Raw genomic sequence first — 19,737 nt, forward strand, 5'->3', positions numbered from 1 at the left:
CCAGTCCATTTTAGTATTTACTATATCATAATTGAACACTGTGGTTTAGAGGTGTTGAATAACCTGGTCAAGTTCATGCAGCAGGTAAATAAAGGATCTATCATTCTCAATCTACAGATAGGCAGGTAGCAGATACACACAGAGGGGTAAGAGGATACAGAAAAAGAAATATTCCTGCCCATTCCTCCATTTTTGAAATGGCAAACTACATCACACTCAATTTATAATTGAGAAACTGGGACTTCAAGAGAGATTAAAAGTCTTAGCTAGGGTAAAGAATGGAAATGGAATTCATTCTTGGCCTTTTAGGTTAAACTAAAAATGAAATATGAGGTACATATAATAAAATATGAAATATATGGAATTCCCAATGCTTCAACATTTTTGACATACAAAAATGGTACTCTCATACGATTCAATCGACTACAGTCTTCTACAAAGCACTTAAAAGCACAATTATAAATATTAGAAGTCATATCACCCATACTGCCACTCCCTGTGAAATCCCTAATTTGGTACTGATATCTAAATGACTCGTTTAGGCATGCACATAATACTAAAATTTTAAATTTGGAAAGTATCAATTACTACAATGGTTTGATTCAAGTAGTAACTTAGTAACAATGTTTAAAATAACCTTAACATTTTTACCTAAAACTTTCAAAATATTTTAAAACCAATACTTTATGAATCCCAGATCTCTGTGATGTGGGTAAGCTCTTTAATTACTCTTAACAGCTTAGAAACTAAAACATAAACAACTCAAGTGGATTTCTGCTGTCATCGAATGAGTCACACCAAGCAGTGATAGTAACAGCTTGAGTTACAGGACATTATTTATTCTCTGCTGCACAGTCAACCTCACAATGTCACATCAGGGGACATATTTTGTTTGCCTTTCATATAATAAATGATATCCATGCAACACTATTTTACCTAAGCAAAAATATTAAAAATAATCTGGTGATTAAAAGTAATGAATGAACCAGATGAAAACGATAAAGCCATGGCAGTTCAGTTCGGCCCATCATAGCGGTACCACAGCGGGTGTCCAGCAGCACCATTCTCTCTTTGGCTGCAGACTTACAGCCACTGCAAGAACCCTGGCTCATTGTATTCACCATCTTCCATCTGGCTCGCTTCCCTTTTAGACTTGGTCCACAGTCAGTCGGGTGAAATCTCTCGGTTCCATTAGCACTCACAAGTCGTTTTGCATTTGCGGACTGTGAAGGGTCTGAGTTGTTTTATATTCTATTTGGCCAATACTGCACTCTAAACTCTGTGCCTCATTAAATGTTAGTTAATAAAGGGATCCCTCATTATGCAATGAGGACCCAGAAATACTGAGATGCTAGCTGGCCAGAAGAGTTAAGTGACTGAACTTGTCCTCTGGTGAAATGCCTGATCAAGACCCTGAGTAAAGAGCCTCTTCGTGGTGACTTCACCAGCCTACGTTTCACTCACCGGGAGAGCTTTTGACTAAGGAGAAGATGCTTATACATACAGTTTCCCCTCTGCATGGTCCTATGTGCACACATTGCAGTTCTCCCAATTTCGTTAAACACCAGCCTGGACGACTTGATTCAAATTTCAATTACCACAGTTTTTTAACTGTGAGAAATTCTTTCAAGCACAAAGATGCTAGCTCTTCAGTTCACAGATCATTCTGTACATAACAGTCTTATATCACAATCAGTGACAAGTCAAATCCCTTCTCTCAAAGTCTGTCAGTGACTAGTCAGTAAGCGTCCGTTACTTCATACATAGACAGCAAAGTGTACAGCTGTGGTGCCTCCTTGTTTCCCCATGATCAACCCATGTGGCATTGCTCAAAAATGGATAATCCAAATAGGAAATTGGGCAACAAAATATAAGTGCAACAAAGACACAAAAAGTGATAATACTACAAATGACATTCGAACAGAACATGAACAGACTGTAAAAGAGCTGACCATGACAATGTTAACACCTCCATCATCTACCTCTTGCTAGATATGCAGCAGGAGGAACTTGAGGAAGGTGATCTTAGCGACATAAATAAAGGAAGTGGCTGTAATAAAAAGGATGAAGCTGTTCTCGAGGAGGTGATGCCAGCAACCAAATCTTCCCAAGAAAGGAACTCTTGGAGATATTTCATGACAATGAACAGGTGACAAAATATTGGAAATTGATCCCATCTTTGAAAAGAGTATGATAATTCACCCAAGCATTGAAAAGGTTCTTCTTCCGTATCGTATGTTACATGATAAGAAGAAAGCAAGCACTATTCATACTACTCTTGCTAAGTTGTCTAAAACAAAATAAAACATTTCATCAATGTTTCAGTTTTAAATTATAAGGTACTATATAAATGTGAGTTTTACTATTGCTTTATTTTCCTATACATTAACTGAAAATTAGAGTCATAGTATTTTGACAAGAATTTTCAAAGGTCACCGAAAAATCACAATTTTCCCCATTGATTATTAAGATCATTTTGCATGAAACCACAGAGTCATTTTTATGGTCTTGAAATACCCTTCAAAGTGAGTACTTCCTGTTATTTATTACGGGTTAAAATCAATTTCCTGCTGAAAACTACAAATTATGGACTAAACCAAACAGATAAATAAGTACTTATCTGGTTGAAGGCATTAGAGAACAACCAAGGCAATGAGGACTGTTTTGACACAGCAAGAACAATCCAAGCAAATAGAAGTTTTAGGGAACTACAGAGTCTCTGGAGCATTGAAAGTGTTCAGGACCAAAGTGTCAAATGAATTAGTGAATGAATAATAAATGAAGGAAGGGATTCAGTTTCCAACTACTATCTTGAAAAATTGTTGTATTTGAGTGTCGTTGATAACCAATGTTACATTAGTTTCAGGGGTACGACATAGTGATACAATATCTCTATACTCTATGTTATGCTCACCACAAATGAAGCCACCGTCTGTCACCATACAATGCTGTTACGGTATCATTGACTATATTCCCTATGCTGTACCTCTTATTCCCATAACTTACTCATTCCATAACCATCAGTTTCCAACTATTATTATTACCCAGGTTAGGAAAGTAGTGTTGATAGTTATTCTTTGTATGATACAGAAATCTTCACAAGGGTTCTTAACTTGCTATGATTATAAGTGGCTGGTGAGTTAACTCACTGACAGCATCAATTATTATTTTTATTATTTTTGACCACAGAAATCTTAACTAAAAAGTGTTAGCAACAGAGAGAGAAAATGACAGCTTGAGTTCTGATTTCTCATCTGATATTCTGAATACTATCTACCATCAGTATGTTCTACAGAAAGAAATACATTACATCTGAAAACACAACTCATACCCATATGTGCACATAAAAGAAACCTGTCTATCATGGTGGAATCTGCTGTGATATCCCTTGCCTGTTCCAACCCCTTAGTGAGGTATATCGAAATGCCCTTTGCTTCCTACAACACGGCTGGGAAGACCATAGCCTCTGATGCCACTACTTTTAATTACAGTTCAGCACTCTCTTCCTAGGACTCAAACATAAGTTCAGAGTTTGGGCTTGAGAATCAATAAACAGCTATTAAATTTTCGCTCTCCATCCTATACCCTCCCTGTAAAAAATCAGGCTCTTCTCATCTAATTTTTATGCCACCCAATCTTTAATGGTTTAATTTCACTGTTAAGCCAACTTTTACGCCACCCAAACTTAATGGTTTAATTTCATTGTTATACAACCCCAGATATGCCCATTCCAAGCGGCAGGTGTGTATCAGTCCAAAGATGGGGATTCACAACACATTTCAAAATCATGACAAAAATCCATGTCAACTGTAGTTATCACTTCAATAATAGTCCAGAGATTTTTGAAAAAACTCACTTACACGTCATATCCCATTTTAAGAATGTATGATAAACTATGGTTTCATAGTCTATGTACTTTTATGATACTCTTTGGTTAGCTTAGAAGCAAAGCAAAATAATTATATTAGGCAGGAAAGTGAGGGAGGATTTTTTCCCGTTAGTTCCCAGGCATGGATTCCAACATTTATCTGTGAAAACCAGAGGGAGAAATTAGAGGAGCACAAGTCTACTCTTCTAATAAAAACAATAAAAGGTTATAGTAAGGGGCACCTGGGTGGCTCAGTCGTTGAGCGTCTGCCTTCGGCTTGGGTCATGATCCCTGTGTCCTGGGATCGAGCCCCGCGTCAGGCTCCCTGCTCAACGGGAAGCCTGCTTCTCTCTCTCCCTCTCCTACTCTCCCTGCTTGTGTTCCCTCTCTTGCTGTGTCTCTGTCAAAAAAATGAATAAAATCTTTATAAAAAAAAAAAGGTTATAGTAAAACGGCAGGTTTCACTAAAATATGTGATATATAACATAATATACAGAAATTAATGTATCCTATGAAAACATTACAAGAATAAAAAATATTATGAGATTTTTAACAGATGAAAAACCTATGAAATTAATTCTGATTCTATTAAATTTAATATGTTTTTGAATTCTAGCAATGACAGAATAGGTTGATTCAGATCAACTCTTCCACTAACAACACCTAGAAAATATGGATAAAATATTTTACAAAACATCCACATCTATTTAATGGCAGCAGAAAGCTACTAGGGCAGTGAGCATATGTAGAACTAAGATCCAGAAAGGAGTTGAGGCTAGGATTTGGTGGCTCAGAGAGAGGTACAGAGAGAGGATTGGATAAGAAGAAGTACTGGAAGAGAGAATTCCTGAGAATTTTCCTAATCTGATAAAAGTCATTGAGCCACAGATTTAAAGAAGCAATATGAACTTCTAGCAGGATAAATTCAAAGAAAACCTTATCAAGACTGATTCTAATAAAACTGCTGAAAACCAACAACTAAAAAGAAAATCTAAAAAGTGTCCAGAGGGGCAAAGTATAATTTATTTTCAAAGAAGTAAAAATACGACCAAAAGCTGACTTCCCCCAAAAGATGAAGGAAACCAAAAAAGAAGGGCAGGATATTACAAAGGGCTGAAAGAAATGACCACCAACTTATATTTCCGTTCCCAGTAAAATATTCTCCAAAAATAAAAGTATGATAAAAACACTTTCAGACAAATAAAACACAATTTATCACAAACAGATTCTCTCCTAAGGAAAGACGTGCCAAGGGTGTTTTGGTAGACATGATAAAAATGATGCCAGTGGAAGGCTGAAACATGTAAGAAGGAAAGAAGACATTTAAAAAAGAGGCTATTACCAAAAATGTTGCATCAGTACATTTTTTAAAAACTATATGACATGGACTTAGTGTGCTTGTAAAGCAGAACTTACTCAAATCGCCTCAAGGATTAGAAAACCTGAATATTCCCTGCCAAAATGGAATCATACCTTAATGTTTTCCCACAAAGAAAAATCTCTGATTCATATAACTTAAACCAGTAAATTATATCATACATTTAAGAATAAATAACATGTATCTCAAACCAAGTATTTCAAAAAAGAGAGGGAAAGGAGAACATTCTTTAACTAATTTTATGACCAACATAGTCCAGACACTGAAACATAATAAAGGCTTCCCAAGAAAGAAAAATGAAATGCATCAACATGCACCAAAAAACTCTTTGAACAATGCATGAACACATCAAATCCAGCAATAGTCAAAAAAGATAAAGAACATATTGAATTTATTAGAAGAATGCCAAGTTGGTTTAACTTTGAAAAAAATCAATCAATATTAGCCACTATCTTAAAAGAATAATTACAGAGTTTCTTAAGAGAAAAAAGAAAAAAGACCAAAACAAAAACCACTTGCAGCCCAGAAATAGAGAGGCACGTCCTCAATTGGATAAAAGTTTGTTTTTGAAACAAGCAAAATATTTAGTGAAACACTGATGAAAGATTTTCCTCTGATATAGGGATAAAATAATAATGCCTATTAGCATTGCCTTGAGTCAACAGTCCACTGGAGAACCTAGTGCTAACAAGCAAAGAAAAAGAAACAAAAAGCTTAAGAATTGGAGAGGAAAAAATAAAATACTTGTTATTCAAAATAATGAGATTATTTAGAAAATCCAGAAGTAGAGATAAATCAGTATAAAGTATATGTTTATTAGTATAAACTATAATTTGTTATGTCCTGAATATAAGATTAATATTCAAAAATCATTTCTATTGCAACCCCGAATAGCCAAAGCAATTCTGAAAAAGAAAAACAAAAATGGAGGCATCACAATTCCAGATTTCAAGCTATATTACAAAGTTGTAGTCATCAAGACAGTATGGTACTGGCACGAAACAGACACAAAATTAATTCAAAATGGATGAAAGACCTAAATGTGAGGCAGGAAACCATCAAAATCCTAGAGGAGAACACAGGCAGAAACCTCTTTGATCTTAGTTGTAGCAACTTCTTATTAGACACATCGCCAGAGGCAAGGGAAACAAAAGCAAAAATGAACTACTAGGGCTTCATCAAGATAAAAAGCTTCTGTACAAGGAAGGAAAAAGTCAACAAAACTAAAAGGCAGCCTAGGAGATATTTGTAAATGACATGTCTGATCAAGAGTTAGTATCCAAAATCTATAAAGAACTTCTCAAAGTCAACACCCAAAAAGCAAATAATCCAGTTAAGAAATGGGCAAAAGACATGAATAGACACTTCTCCAAAGACGACATCTAGATGTCTAACAGACGCATGAAACAATGCTCAACACCACTCATCATCAGGGAAATATACATCAAAACCACAGGTACGAACCTGTGAGAATGGCTAAAATCAACAACACAAGAAACAACAGGTGTTGGCAAGGATGTGGAGAAAAAGGAACCCTCATGCACTGTTGGTGGGAATGCAAACTGGTGCAGCCACTCTGGAGAATAGTTTGGACGTTCCTCAAAAAGTTGAAAATAGAACTACTCCATGATCTAGCAACTGCACTACTGGGTATTTACCCAAAGGATACAAAAATACAGATTCAAAGGAGTACATGTACCCTGATGTTTATAGCAGCATGATCAACAATAGCCAAACTATGGAGAGAGCCCAAATGTCCATCAACTGATGAATGGATAAAGAAGATGTGGTACATATATACAATGGAATATTACTCAGCCATCAAAAAGAATGAAATCTTGCCATTTGCAATGATGTGGATGGAGCTAGAGAGTATTATGCCAAGTGTAATAAATCAGAGAAAAACAAATACCATATGATCTCACTCATATGTGGAATTTAAGAAAGAAATCAGATGAACATAAGGGAAAGGGGAAAAGAAAAAAAGGAGGGAAACAAGCCATAAGAGACTCTTAACAACAGAGAACAAACTGAGGGTTGATAGAGGGAGATGGGTGGGGGATGGACTAGATGGGTGATGGTTATTAAAGAGGGCACCTGTTGTGATGAGCACTGAGTACTTTATGCAAGTGATGAATCACTGAATTCTACTCTAGAAACCAATTTGCACTGTATGTTAACTAAACTTTAAATTTAAAAAACAACTAGAAAATGGAATTTAAAAATCAGTACTGTTTGAATTTCCATTTAAATTTAGACTAATCAGGGCACCTGGGTGGCTCAGTTCATTGAGCATTCAACTCTTGACTTCAGCTTAGGTCATGATCTCAGGGTTCTAAGACTGAGCCCTGCATCAGGCTCCATGCTGGCTGTGGAGCCTGCTTAAGATTCTCCCTCTCCCTCTGCCCCTCCTCCTCCTCCTTCTCTAAAAAAAAATTTAAAAAAATTTTAGACTAATCTTCTCGATTTCTATAAAAACACCCACCGTGATTTTGATTGGGATTGTATGAAACCTACAGATCAATTTAAAGACATATTATTTGTTAACAATGAGTTTATCAATCCATGAACTTAGTACATATTTACATTAATTTTTTTAAGTAATGTATTATTATTACCATATAAAATAATCCTATTTTACAGAGGTATTAAGATGAATATTTATATAGAGGTATTTCACATCTTGTATTAAGATTAATCCTAAGTATTTTATATTTCCAGATGCTATTTAAAATATTTTTGTAAATTCTATTTTTTAATGGTTCAGTCTATAGAAACACAATTTTTGTATATTGAGTCATTATTCTGAAACACTGTTGAATTCATGTATTAGTTCTGTTTCCTATTTTGTAGATTTTCAAGATGCTCTACATGGTGCAATGATTATGGACAAAGGCATCAAAACAATTAAATGGGGAAAAGATAACACTTTAACCAATTACCCTAGAATAAGTATATATTCATATATAAACGTCATAAAGCTTTGTTCTACCTTATACAATATACAACTAATTCACTACTGATCATAAACTTAAATATATAGGCTAACAAATATAACTTCGAGCAGAAATTGTTTAAAACTATCTTCATGAACTTAATGCAGGTAATGCTTTCTTAGGGCAACAAAAGATTTAACTGTGACAAAAGAAATTGATAAATTAGACATTTTAAAAAATATTTTATTTATTTATTTGACAGAGAGAGAGAGCACAAGCAGGGGGAACGGCAGGCAGAGGGAGAGGGTGATGCAGGCTCCCCAGTGAGCAGGAAGCCAGACTTGGGGTTCGATCCCAGAATGCTGGGATCATGACCTGAGCCGAAGGCAGATGCTTAACCGATTCAGCCACCCAGGCGCCCGTAGACATTGTTTTTAAAAGACTTCTCTTCATCAGAAGAAATAAGAAAATATACTAGCCACACACTGAGACAAAATTTTCACAAAGCACATTTCAAAGAGAATTTATATCCAGAATATATAAAGCATTCTATAGTCCTACAACTCAAGGGCAAAAAACTGACAAAAGACCTTAGACAATTTGCCAAGGTATTTATAAAAGCACATACAAATAAGCACATGAAAAATGGTTAATATCATTACTAAAGAAATAGAAATTAAACCCACAATGAACTACTACTCCAGATCAACTAGACTAACATTAAAACCACATACACAAGCTGGAAACTACTAAATCAGCACAAATGATCTACAATTACACATATTGATATGCATGACTTATTAACACTATACTGAGCAAAATAACCACCAAGAAGAGTACATATTATATGATACTAGTTTTATAGCAAAACTTACCTCTGCTGGTAAATTTCAGGATAGGGGATGCACTTAGGGCTCTAGTTGCAGAAAGAACAATGAGGTCTTTTGAACTGGTAAAGTTCTATTTTGGCATGGGTGCTAGCGACACAGGTGTGTTCAGTTTGTAAAAGTTCTCCAAGCTGTACAAGATATGTTCACTTCTATGTATTTATGTTTTACTTGAATAAACAGTTAAAAAATTATTTTAAACCAATACTGCTTACAATAGGATAATAAAATAGAAATAAATCAAATATATCCAAGACCTCTATACAAAAAATACTCTATTACTAGAAGATAAATAAGATCTAAATAAATGAAAGAATACACCATGTTCATCAATTAGAACTGAATTTTGAAAGATGTCAATTCTCCTTCAAACTGCTCTATATTCAACAGAATTTGCATTATAGACCTAGCATCTGTGGAAATTTATTTGTGGAAATTAATAAACGTATTCTGCACTTCATATGGAAATGTAAAGGTCCAAGAAAAAACACAAAAATCCTCAGGGAATCAAACAAGTTGAAGGAATTACTCCGCTTGCTATCATAACTTGTAATCAAGTTTCTTTCTTTTTTTTATTATGTTCAGTTAGCCACTGTATAGTACAGCATTAGTTTTTGATGTAGTGTTCAGTGATTCATTAGTTACGTATAACACCCGGTGCTCATCACAACATGTACCCTCCTTAATACCCATCATCCTGTTACTCCCTCCCCCGCAACCCCCTCCCCTCTGAAACCCTCAGTTTATTTCCTGGGGTCCATAGTCTCTCTTGGTTCATCTCCCTCTCTGATTCCCCCCTTCAGATTTCCCTCCCTTCCCCTATGGTCCTCTGTAATCAAGTTTCAGTAATTTTTTTTTTTGTTAAAGATTTTATTTATTTGTTTGTCAGAGAGAGAACCCAAGCAGGGGGTAGTGGCAAGCAGAGCAGGCAGAACAGGCAGAAGGAGAAGCTGGCTCCCCGCTGAGCAGGGAGTCCGATGGTGGACTTGATCCCAGGACCCCAGGATCATGACCTGAGCCGAAGGCAGTCACTTAACTGACTGAGCCACCCAGGTGTCCCTCAAGTTTCAATAATTAAGAGAGTGTGGTACTCTCCCAAGGATAACTTATAAAACAACAGAACATAATAGAAAGTAAATACCAAACATTCACACATATGAACACCTGAGTAATCAGAAACATACAACTGAAGAGCAGTGGGAAAGGGATCATATAATAATAAATGTGACACTGGGTCACTTAATTAAACACATGGATTGCACATCTAAGTGTGAAAGATAAAATAAATTTCAGAATGCAATTTCAGTCAATTCAAAGATGTCTTAAATGGATACATAAAGCACTAACCATAAATAGCAGATTAATAAACTATACCAGATTAAAATTAAGATATTCTATTAATGAAAAGATATTAGGAAAACAAAAAGTTAAGACAATGACCAGGAGAAAATATTTGCAACACACATAACTGACAGAGAGCTCATACCCATAACATATAGCATATAAAGAAAATATAATACACAGAGAATTTTTTTTAAAGAATCTTTATAATACAAGAGGAATTCCTACATATCAAAAAGATAAAGACCTAGAAGCTGATGTTAAAACGAGAAAGAGATGAATGGGCCCCTTCAAAATGAGGATGCTCAAGTAGTAGATAAACATATAACCAGGTGAGTGGAAATTCAAAGTACAATGGTATACTATTACACACCCACTAGAACCACTAAAATTACAAAATTTGACAACTAAGATGTACACAGGTGCTAAGTGGACTCTTAAACGCCGCAGGTAGGAGTATTAATCAATACAACATTGGATACCTACTAAAGCTAAACATACTCATACAATTTGATTCAGCAATCACGCTCCTATTGATATATCCAACAGAAGCTGGTACGTAAGTGCACCAAAAACATTCAAAACAGCAGTATTCATAATAGCCAAAAATAGGAGACAATCTAAATGTCCATCAACAGGGAAGTTGACAATCAGTCAAGATGTAATCATTTACTGGAAAACTATACAGCAAAGAAAGTGAATGAACTACTTCATTGTGAAGATGCGTGGATGCACAAACAAAGCCAAACAAAAATACACATATCTACCATATGATCCCCTTTATACAAGTCCTAAAATAGGTAAAATTCATCTATGGTGTCAGGACAGTGTTCATATATTGGTGGGGAGGGAGGTACCAGTGACTAAGAAAGGGCCAGAGGTAGTTTCCCAGCAGAGCTAGTCAATAATTATTTCTTGACGTGGGTAGTGTTTACATGAGTGTGTCCACTTTGTGATCATTCACTGAGCTGGATACCTTTCATTTTGTACATTACAGCTCAATAGAAGTTTATTAAAAATAAAATTCAAAACATTAAAATACAGGGTTTTAAGGGGCTTACCTTGCCGTTATTAGTAAAGACAATTTTTATAGCAAATCAGTAGTGTTAAAAAACCAAGAGAGGTGGGGTGCCTAGGTGGCTCAGTGGTTAAGAGTTTGCCTTTGGCTCAGGTCATGATCCTAGGGTCCTGGGATCGAGCCCCATATCAGGTTCCCCGCTCAGTGGGGAGTCTGCTTTTCCCCCTCTCTTTCCGTTCCCCCTACTCGTGCTCTCTCTCTCAAATAAAATCTTTAAAAAAGAGAGATATTTAATATACCAAAGAGAACTTTAAACATTTTTTTGTAGTATATATGGAATAAATCACTAATTAGTAACTACTCTGATGTGAGTAAATTTGGCACAACAACAACAACAAAAACACTTCATTTGATGACCAGTTACTATGTTTACCTGAAAGTAATAAAACTCCATTAATTTTAATTATATTTTAGAAATCAGATTTTCTATTATATCAAGCTGGCCTCTCTCATTTGCCAGGATTAAATTTTGATGCATTTGGGTATTTCTACACATCATTAACCTGGTGAATGCAACCAACTCTGGTAAAATTCAGACAAATTAGCCTGTCTATTCATTTCTGACATAAGAACCATATTAATATTTCTACTCCTTTCTCTTGATTTACTCTTTATTTTCTAACTCTTCGTCTATCTTCATGTTTACATCATTTATGTGCGGCAAACTGTTAACTTACCATTTAAAATGTCACGTTCAGATCACACATGAACTTACTTGGTATTTGTTAATACCACAGCAGCTCATAACAGGAGCTAGAACACTGAACAGAAAAGCCATAGGGCATTCTCTGCCATTAAGCATCAGGGTGATCTTCGGTGACTCACTTTACCACATCAGGCCTCAGTGATCAAGATGGAAATTTTACTTGTCAATGTTTAAGGAGCCTATACAGCCTATTTGCTTTAGCCTTTTGGTTTTTGAGAGTGAGAATTTACTCAAAGACATTGTGATTCTTTTTTTTTTTTTTAGGTTTTATTTATTTATTTGACAGAGAGAGACACAGCGAGAGAGGGAATACAAGCAGGGGGAGTGGGAGAGGGAGAGGCAGGCTTCCCGTGGAGCAGGGAGCCCGATGCGGGGCTCGATCCCAGGACCCCGGGATCATGACCTGAGCCGAAGGCAGATGCTTAACGACTGAGCCACCCAGGCGCCGACATTGTGATTATTCTTTCCCTATTCTGTCCCACCCTATTTTGACCGATACACATATCTACCATATGATCCCCTTTATACAAGTCCTACTGTTTGCTTATAGTACTCTAAACTTAAGCCAAGACACCCAGTCTTTCTCCAGGCTGAGCTCCTAAGGGATTCTCCCAAGCAGCAAAGCCAGCATGTGGATTATCTAAGACAATATAGATAAATAACATTATTTGAAAACTCCACTAATTTGAGCAAAGAGTAGAAGAAGCACAGGTCTGTAATACCGGGAAGCCTTATCAAGTGTGCTAGTTTATGTTCATCCTTTTGTACATAATTGAGATTCCTCATATGACATCATTTGTCTGTCTCCCACACAAATCTCTGCCAAACTTGGCCCTAGACTTTCCGTTTAGGTAAAAAAAAAAAAATTAGACCCTGTTTATCCTCACTTTTCAACAAACACCACTTAAATACGAGTTTTCCTTTAATCATGTTTCCATTAGCATGGAGATTAGGACCCAATGCAATCCTAACAAAACTGGAACATACACAATTCATCCTCAATCTGGGTAATAACTCCGCTTAGTTTGACCTTTACTGTGTTCTTCATTGCATTCATTTCTGTGGCCAAAAGAATGCAAATTATTCCAGAGTTTTACTCTTTCTTCTCTCTCTCCCTCTTCCCGAAGGTCAGCCTAATCTCTAAAATTTATTTTAAATGTATAAAGTCACTCCTTCTAATTTCTTTAAGATAACATTTATGCTATTCTCTTCTCCTGTACAATAGACTGCCCTTTTAAACCCCCTTTTTATCTCCCATTCAACATTTCCCTTCTACTTCCCACTCAGCCTCAGCATTCTCACTATTAGTTTTATCCCTCTGTTTTTTTTTTTTTAAATCTGTATTTTACAGCCTAATTGTCTATCAGTGATCCAGTGTAGTCATCATCTAACTTATGTTAACTGATATATATTTTATAGACACTATTAGAAATTCATAAGCTACAGTTTAGGCATTGCAATCACATTTCACAAGTTCTGGATTCGCCTCTCCTTTGCACAATCAACATGAAATCAGAACTTCTCAACTCATTGTTCTAATTCCCTTTTTAATGTCAAATTTTTACTGCTTGGCAACTAACAGCCCTCTTTCTATACTGGCCTCTTTGTCCTCATAAACACTTAATATTTCTCTAAATGCATCCTAGCTTTCTTGTGACAGTAAGATATTCCAAGCTCACCTTTATTTCTTCTGCCCCCAAAAAGAAATGTTTCCTTTTAGTGGAATATAATGGTGGGTTCAAAAATAGAGGAAACAGAGTACACAATACTCTGCTTTGTTTAATGACCTGAGTTGCCAGGACGGCACCTTAGGACACTTTACTGGGGGAAAAAAAAAAAGAGTACCCTTAAAAAGGGAGGATGGTCAGAGGGTCAGGAGTTCATATTGATTCTTCCAACTTAGTTCTACCTTTACTTACTTTTATACTTTACTAAGAGAGCTTCTTACATCACTGTAATTTTCCTCTTTTGAGTTACCATCTTTCGAGTTATCCACTCTTAAAAATGTCCCACTATATACTGTGTACATGATTAAATGGCAGTGATGTCCTGCACCTCAGCCCTTTACTCCAGAGAGACTTTAATCTCTTTTCTTAATTTCTTTTTGTTCATTTGGACATGGGGCCAAACTATCCTGAAGTTGGCTCAGACTGTACAAGTCTACATAATCTACTGTGCCAACTTCACCTGAACCCAGCCTCTGTAAAAAGAAAAAGAAATCCAACCTAACCCCAGAGGAACACCAAAATATTAAAGGCATACAGCACTTAGATCCAAAATCAAACCCATGCATTAGTGGAAAATAACAATAAATAACTGAGCTGCAAGGTTTTTGCAAAAAATCTTCCAGTTTTCATTTCCATGAACCGAAATATACACTTGAACCCCCATATTTGATTGAGATCCACTATCTTAATCTAATTTCCTTTGCTTTGATCCATGTTCATTTGGGGCACAGGAATTCTAATGAACCCTGATTTTTACAGAAACCTTTAGATATATACTTATTGCCCCAAGTTCTCCCAATCCAAACAAAAGATACCTGAAAAAGTCCAAATTAATATTGAGAATTATCAAATAAATGTGCTAAATATTACAATATGTAAATGCCTATTATCCTAGTCAGAAAGTTGATATATTTGCCATCCTACACCCTTTTTTTTTTTAGATCTCACTGATATGAGGAATTCCTACACACTTTTATAATTACTCTACAGTGACCCACAAGATTTAACTCAAAAAATACAAAAGCACAAGTAATTATAGCACATTTCACTAAGAATTCCATGATAGTACCCAATTCCACTGGCCCATTATTTCCAGATTGTTTTAGCCTTCAAAAAACAAATGCTGAGTGCTGAGAAATGTACATCTATAGGAAAGCTGATTGCTTATGGAGCTCTAGGTTTCTAGATTTCCTTCAGAGATAAGAATGAGTGTTAAAACTGTCACATGTATACTACTTCACACAAATCCTTTAATATGTGATCCAGATTACATTCCCGATTTCCTCATCAACTTCCTTGCCATACAAGCTTCTTCCAAACGTCTCTGAAGACTTTCCCACCTAAGGGGAATTAGCTAAAATATGTGTGATCCTGACTCTCATTAACTTTTACTTCATCTGTATATATGATTGTTCACGTTATAATTCCGTCCCCATATGATGTGACCCCACTGAGAACCCACCCTGAACTAATCATTGCTCTGTGAACAAGGCCACTTGAAGGCTAGGCTAGACATAGGACGGGAGGAGGGAAAAGCAGATACTTCTCTCTTCGCACACCCACATTTCAGCTCTGTAATTACTGTGAAAGGAGGAACACTATAAGAAATCTCAACTCTGAAACTCAAAATCCCTCAGGTCCAAAATAATTGGGGAAAAAATATACTTAGGATTCTCTGGGCTGGATAATGGTTTTTTTTTTTTTTTTTTTTTTGTAATAATTAAATGATTCATAAATTAATTGTAATGATGATCATTCATAAAGTAACTCACATACTTTGTGGTTTTCTGTGGAATTATACCTCACACATTCTTAGGCACACCAAAACAAAACAAAAACAAGAAGTGCCTCAGCAAATTAGACAATGTGCAAAGTATTACCAATCGCATGTTCAAATCAGTAATTTCATACAATAGCCTCCAAGAACAGTTATTTTGTCGATTTCAATGGGTTGTTAAATTGGTTGTTGTTGTTGTTTTTTTCTCAACACAGTCGAAACCTGAACTTTATAGACATGATCTGAATTTTCCTTTTTCTACATTGTTTAAACTTTGGCTGAAAAAGTTTATATCTCTGCCAGCTGAGTATAATTACATAGTCCCCATCCATCTCCATTATTGCCTTTGTTAAGAAGAGAAATTCTAAACAACGTCTGCTGTTCCCCAGGTCACAGCTTATTTGAAGTAATCACTATTTGGTATCACTACTTAGTTCATCTGGGTTTTTTTGGCTTAATAGCTTTATTGAAATAGAATTCACATACCATAAGCTTCACCTTTTAAAATGTACAATTCAGTGGCTTTTCGTATATTCATGGAGGTATGCAAACACATCGATTACCGATTTTCAGAACATTTTCGTCTGTACACATTAGCAGTCAACCCCCATTTCCCCTCAAGCAGCACTTCCCCCAGCTTTCAGCCATTTTTCATTTCTACAGATTCGACGGTTCTGTGTACTTCACAGAAAAGAAATAATGCAGTATGTGGTCTGTTGGGGCTGTCTTCTTCCGCTTAGCAAAATGAGTTCAAGGTTCATCTATGTAGTACGTACCAGTACTTAGTTCCTTTTCAGGACTGAATAACATTCTATTGTACAGATAGAACACTTTTTTTTTTTTTTTTTAACTTTCATCAGTTGACCAACACCTTTGTTGTTTCCTTTTTTGGCTATTATATAATGCAGCTATGAGCATGCATGAACCTGTTTTTGTGTGGAGTTATATTTTTATTTCTGTGGGTATATACCTAATAGTGGAACTGTTGAGTTACATGCTAATGCTATAATTAACAATTTGAATGACTACCGAACTTTACCAAAGGGGCTGCGCTATTTTACATTCCCATCAGCTATGAAAGAGAGTTCCAATCCTCAGTTCAACTTTTTTTTTTTTTTAATTGTTTGGTAGAATTCACCTGTGAAACCATCTGCTCCTGGATTTTGGTTTCTTGGGAGTTTTTTGATTACTGTTTCAATTGCAGGATTGGTAATCAGTCTGTTCAAATTTTCTATTTCTTCCTGGTTCAGTTTGGAGAAGTTACATGTTTCTAAGAATGTATCCATTTCTCCTAGGTTTTCCAATTGGTTGGCATATAATTTTTCATAATATTCTCTTACAATCTTTTGTATTTCTGTAGTGTCAACTGTTATTTCTCCTCTTTTGTTTCTGATTTTGTTTGAGTCCTTTTTTTGGGGATGCATCTGGCTAGAAGTTTATCAATGTTGTTGATCTTTTCAAAGAACCAGATCCTGGTTTCACTGATCTGTTCTACTGGGTATTTTTAGTTTCTATATCATTTATTTCTGCTCTCATCTTTATTATATCCTTCCTTCTGCTGGGTTTGGGTTTTGTTTCTTCTTCTTTTTCTAGTTCTTTTAGGTGTAAAGTTTAGGTTGCTTGAGATTTTTTCTTGCTTCTTGACGTAGGCCTGTATTGGTATAAACTTCCCTCTTTAGAACTGCTTTTGCTGCATCCCAAAGATTTTGAGCTGTTTACATTTTCATTTGTCTCCAGGTATTTTTGGATTTCCTCTTTGATTTTTTGGTTGATTTATTCACTACTTAGTAGCATGTTCTTTAATCTCCATGTATTTGTGTTCTTTTTTTTTTTTTTTTTTAAGATTTTTATTTATTTATTTGACAGAGAGAATGAGAGAGAGAACACATGAGAGGGGGGAGGGTCAGAGGGAGAAGCAGACTCCCTGCCGAGCAGGGAGCCCGATGCGGGACTTGATCCAGGGACTCCAGGATCATGACCTGAGCTGAAGGCAGTCGCTTAACCAACTGAGCCACCCAGGCGCCCCTGTATTTGTGTTCTTTCCAGATTTTTTCATGTGGTTGATTTCTAGTTTCACTACATTGTAGTCAGAAAAGATGTGTGGTGTAATTTCAATCTCTCTGAAACTGTTGAGACTTGTTTTGTGACCCAGTATGTGATCTATTTTTTTTTTTTTAAGATTTTATTTATTTGACAGAGGGAGAGGACACACAAGCAGGGGGAGTGGCAGAGGGAGAGGGAGAAGCAGACTCCCCACTGAGCAGGCAGCCCAATGTGGGGCTCGATCTCAGGACCCTGGGATCAGGCCCTCAGCCAAAGGCAGATGCTTAACCTACTGAGCCACCCAGGCACCCTAATATGTGATCTATTTTGGAAAATAGTTCATGTGCACTTTTGAAAAGAATGTGTATATCCTACTGTTTCAGCATGGAAAGTTCTAAATGTATCTACTAATCCATCTGGTCTGGTGTGTCATTCAAAGCCACTGTTTCCTTGTTAATTTTCTGTTTAGATGATCGAGCCCCACATTGGGCTGCCTGCTCAGTGGGGTGTTAGCCTCCCACTAGTACTCCATTACTATTGATTAGTTCCCTTTATGTTTGTTATTATTTTATGTATTTGGGTGCTCCCATGTTGAGTGCATAAATATTTACAATTATGTTTTCTTGTTGGATTGTCCCCTTAATGCTTAAGTAGTGTCCTTCTTTGTCTCTTGTTAGAGTCTTCTAAAACAAAGGAGTCAATTTTGTCTAAGTACTGCTACTCCAGCTTTCTTTTCACATCCATTTGCATGATCAATATTTCTTCATCTCCTCATTTTCAATCTGCCTGTGTCCTTAGGTCTGAAGTGAGTCTCTTGTAGGCAGCATATAGATGGGTTTTGTTTTGTTTTTTTTTTATCCATTCTATCACCCTATGTCTTTTTTTGGTCACTCTATGTCTTTTGATTGGAGCATTTAGTCCATCTACATTCAAAGTAATTATTGATAGTTTTGCATTTATTACCATTTTGTTTTGTGTTTTTGTGGATCTTCTGTTTCTTTCTTCTCTTGTTCTCTTCTCTCATAGTTAGTTTGCTTTCTTTAGTAATGTACTAGGATTCCTTTCTCTTTATTGCTTGCGCATCTATTACTGGTTTTCGATTTGTGGTTACCATTAGGTTTGTACATAACATCTTCTGCACAGAGCAGTCTATATCAAGTTGATGGTTGCTTAAGTTTGAACCCATTCTTTACTCCTCTCCTCACCATGTTTTAGGTATATGGTGTTATACTAGACGTCTTTTTATTTTGTAAGTCCCTTAACTGATTTTTACAGATATACTTATTTTTACTTCTTTTATGCTCCCTACTTCTCTTACTCTTATTTATGGTCCTTCCTTTCCATTCAAAGAGTCCCCCTTAAAATTTCTTGTAAGGCTGGTTTAGTGGTCATGAACTCTTTTAACTTTTCTTTGTTTGGGAAACTCTTTCTCTCTCCTTCTATTCTGAATGATGCCCTTGCTAGATAGAGTATTCTTGCCTGCAGATTTTTCCCTTTCAGCACTTTATATTTATCATGACACTATCTTCTGGCCTGCAAAGTTTCTGCTGAAAAATCTGCTGACAGTCTTATGGGGTTTCCTTTGTATATAACTACTTTTTTCTTACCACTTTTTAAACTCTTTATCACTGTTTATTGCCATTTTAATTACTATGTGTCTTGGTGTGGACCTCCTTGGGTTGATTTTGTTGGGGGAATCTCTGTGCCTCCTGGATCTGAATTTCTGTTTTCTTCCCCAAATTTGGGAAGTTTTCAATTATTATTTCTTCAAATAAATTTTCTGTTCCCCTTTCTCTCTCTTCTTCTTCTTCTTCTTCTGGGATCCCTATAGTGAGAATGTTACCGTGTTTCATGGAGTCACTGAGTTCCCTAAGTCTATTCTCTTTTTGCATAATTTTTTTTCCATCTCACCTGCTCAGCTTGATTATTTTCCATTACTCTTTCCTCCAGGTCACTCATTTGTTCTTCCAGCTTGCTATTTATTCCATCTAATGTA

The sequence above is a fragment of the Halichoerus grypus genome, chromosome X, assembly GCF_964656455.1.
Source record: "Halichoerus grypus chromosome X, mHalGry1.hap1.1, whole genome shotgun sequence".
In the NCBI taxonomy this organism is placed as follows: Eukaryota; Metazoa; Chordata; class Mammalia; order Carnivora; family Phocidae; genus Halichoerus; species Halichoerus grypus.